Here is a 4,028-nt window from a genome sequence, read left to right as displayed (position 1 = left end):
GTTAATTTAACTTCAATTTCACTGGTCTTTACGACAAGTTTCTGTCCAAAATATCACACCTACGCGAGGTCTATTATACGACTTGTAGCTTCTAGCATTCGATTATTGACTGAATACTGCAATACCTATTGAGTTGTGATCTCAGAAGGCAATACCCATAAGATATCTCTAGTCGAATTTGTTAAAGCTAATCCACAACAAAAACAGTTTTGTCACAAGGCAAGTACTCTACAAGAACTGCACAACAAAAGTGAGAAAGTTCGGTAGGAATAGAAAGAGCACGTTATTTGTTTACTAAACGGTTACCATGGTAACGTAGCTCAGGGGTAAGTTGTACAAAGATATGTAGTTAGTTCCGTACAATTACCAATTACGTAGAAGAACATGTACGTACGTATCTACAAACACTTGAGTTAAGCACCGTTCGATGTGGTGTGTAATTGGATGCTTTTCTAATTATGCAATAAGCCCGCAAATCACGCGGGGAAAAAAAAAAAAAAAAAAGAAAAAAACTCGCTCAGAAGATACATAAATTTGATAAATCGTCTTTAATAAACTATTTAATTATTTTCATGTAATCTCTTTTTATTTACAAATAAGTTAGATACAAATAATTTCGACTGGGGTACAGTCATATTGTGCCAAGGAGAATAGTATACATAGGTAATAGGTATGTCTGTATAAATCGAATGGTATTGAACAAAATGGGGGTCGATTATGAAAAATGGAACATCGTAATTTAATATGGTCCTTAACAAAGATGATTTTTACTATGGTTGTATTTCCTCTAAAAGTGACTGTGCAAGGAGAATAGTATACATAGGTAATAGGTATGTCTGTATAAATCGAATGGTATTGAACAAAATGGGGGTCGATTATGAAAAATGGAAAATCGTAATTTAATATGGTCCTTAACAAAGATGATTTTTACTAGATATGGTTGTATTTCCTCTAAAAGTGACTGTCAAGAGTGTCATTTTAGTTCTTCTTAAATTACCCCGCTTAGGTAGTAGTGTAAAATAGATGCCCTTGCAGTAAGAAAAAAAGTCTAGGTAAAATATTTACAATGTGTTGGAATCGTATAAAAATTATCTAGTGGAAAAAATAGAGAACTATCATAATATGTCTATTGACAATTTACAAAACATGAAAAAAATTAAAAACTAGAAAACAACAAGCTGAAGGTATTGGTAGATTTGGTTGGCTGATATGGCTATTCAGCAGTAAGAAAAAAAGTCTAGGTAAAATATTTACAATGTGTTGGAATCGTATAAAAATTATCTAGTGGAAAAAATAGAGAACTATCATCATAATAATATATGTCTATTGACAATTTACAAAACATGAAAAAATTAAAAACTAGAAAACAACAATCTGAAGGTATTGGTAGATTTGGTTGGCTGATATGGCTATTCGAAATCAGGCAGTAAAAAGTGAAAAGCTGAAAAGATTTTTCGAATTTTTTGATGCACAAGTGAGAACATAGCAACCATTGTTTGGCAACCTCTTATGCGCTTGCACCACAATATTTCGATGGGTGCCCAAACAGTTTCCCTAACCTAGTGCGCGTCCAAAACCGAGTCCCGACCATTTGTGACCCTCGCCTAGAACTAGAATCGACTAAAGAGAAAATTAACAAACCATGCCAATGAGCATAGAAGCGTCCTCAACGCAGTCTTGACCATAGTACCGACCCTCGCAGTTCGCAGAAAATCAAGAAATAGATCAGTTGCGCTTATTTGGGTGATGTTTCAAAGTCATAGAGCAGGAAAAATGAGGACCAACGGAATTTTTGTTTTTCTTCTACGACTTCGAGATACCGAGATAAATCGATTTAAAAAATACCGGTAAATCGTAAACTTTGACGTCACGGCATACGCTCCCGTAGGCGATGACGTCATAATTCATGACTCCCGCTTCGTTTATTTGTGCGCAAGCGTTTCTGTGCATTTTGACGTGAAATCTGACGTCACAACTCTTCAAACTTTTTCATGAGGACGGCAATTAAAAATTGAATTTTCGACCTTTCAAAGTTACTTTTTCGGAGTTTTGACCTCAGATTTGGATTTTTCACAACTTTTTACGTAGGAATCGACCTTTATCATTAATAATACCGTCCTATTTTCCCAATTGCAACTGCTCCATTGCTGCAGGAGTATCTTTTTTGCCATGGTCGATGGTCTTGGCGAGGGTCAATGGTCCATGATCAACGGTCGATGTTGTACGTTGTACCGTGCACTAAGTGCGCGTCCACAACGGGAAAGAAGCTAAAACTTGGAACTTGCTTCGTTTATTCAAACATGACTTGGCGATCCTGAAAATGGAAATATATTCGAGGTGAGTCTTGTCTAGTGGCACACCGAATGGAACAGCGAAACAGGATCAGAACCTGTAAGTACTTAACTAACTTAACCTATAGGTCAGATTGATGTTTTCAGACCTAGCTACTACCTACGTATTATTATAGCTACTACCTACGTATTATTATAGCTACTACCTACGTAATATTATAGCATATGTACCTATATTGTGGCAGACATGGTGGGCTGTGGAACATTCAGCATATTAGATTATAGATTTAGTTTTTGTTTAGTCTGTAGTTTTAGTTTTGTAAAACATACACTCGTATACTTATAAGTACAAATAGATTGATTGACTGATAGCTTCTTTTACCAGGGTCTGATAGTGAAAATACATTCAATTTTTTTTTTTATCTTCCCTCTATACTCTCAGAAACCAGGTCCACAACTGGTACCTATGTAGTAATTCTACTCCTTTTTTTTAATTCCATACTTTTTTCTAATTGAACTCAACACACTCATATACTTACAAAGCATCCACAGCCTTATCTCTGGATCTGCCTTGTGTGCTTTTACCACCCAGCTCCACAACTTCCACCTTACAAGTCTTCATTATTTCATCCTTCTGCCCTCCAAGCAAGCTAACTAGGCTGTCTGAATGGGCTGGAAATCGAACCCGGGACTTAGCGCTTACCAATAATCGAACCCACGACCTAGCGCGTACAAAGCATGCGGGCTACCTTCTAAGCAAAATAGGCTGGCTTAAAAAGTAACAATAAATACCTGCCAAAATGTTTGGGTCTAGCTTGCAGCATTAGGAACAGCATCAGGAATACAAGGAATGAACAGTTCAGAGCCATCTTATCCGCATCTTGTTGATAATAGCAAACTTCTAGAATGACCCTGTTTATGATATTGACACCAATGTGTAGACACAACACCACTAGGATGGCCACGGCTAACTGGATGAATCTTCCGAGCCCCATGGCCGATATTTGGGCTATCTATCGTTCCTATTGATTCTGGATTATGTATCAAAATTTATAGGTCGCTTTCGGATGTATCAAAGTGTATGGCCGTTTTTAATTAACCTTGATTTGATTGATTCTAAGGAAGAGTTTTGCTGTTCTTGTTTGGTTTCATTTCTTCTCATTGGATTACTAAAATTTTGAGTGTGAAATTGCTAATTTTTTTCCCTCTTTGGTAAAGAAATGAACTAGCTGATAGGTATGAAAAAATTGATATTTTAGATGTTCACTTCATACGATAGTAATTTAGTTTCTTCTCTACACATCTAGCTTATATGTTTAATGCCTCAAAACAATGATTTCCTCCTAACCAAATGTGTTCAGGGAAAGAAAAATAACTAATAGTACGTCTTCGCGAGTGAATGAAGCTTTCCATTTGTAGTCAACCATTTTACAGTCAGCTTTCTCATTGCAATTTTATGTACTTAGAGTAATTTACTACTCTGTTCGGAAAGTAATGAGACTGAATTTTTTATATTTTTTTTCATTAGACTTGCCTAATTTTCGACATGATCTCCTTAAAAGTAATTGCCTTGGGAGTTCATACAGCGCTGTAAACGGATTTCCACACTTCGTAGCAGTGCTGGTACTCCGATTCCTAGATCGCCTCCAGCTGGTCGGTTATGGCCGTTTTTATGTTGTCCAGTGTCCCATGGTGACGTCCGTTGAGCTGATTTTTCAACTTTTGGAGGAGGAAAAT

The 4,028-nt window shown here is 36.5% G+C and overlaps 1 long non-coding RNA gene across 1 annotated transcript; it reads left to right on the top strand.

Moving 5' to 3' along the window:
- Positions 1 to 523: 523 nt before the first annotated feature.
- LOC113472376 lies at positions 524 to 1,145 on the top strand. Its single transcript, XR_003394710.1, has 2 exons — positions 524 to 663; positions 824 to 1,145. It is a non-coding gene; the product is annotated as an uncharacterized LOC113472376 (long non-coding RNA).
- The last annotated feature ends 2,883 nt before the right edge of the window (positions 1,146 to 4,028 follow it).

This window comes from Diaphorina citri, unplaced genomic scaffold (assembly GCF_000475195.1).
Source record: "Diaphorina citri unplaced genomic scaffold, Diaci psyllid genome assembly version 1.1 scaffold5227, whole genome shotgun sequence".
In the NCBI taxonomy this organism is placed as follows: Eukaryota; Metazoa; Arthropoda; class Insecta; order Hemiptera; family Psyllidae; genus Diaphorina; species Diaphorina citri.
This window is presented reverse-complemented; position numbering and strand designations above follow the sequence as displayed.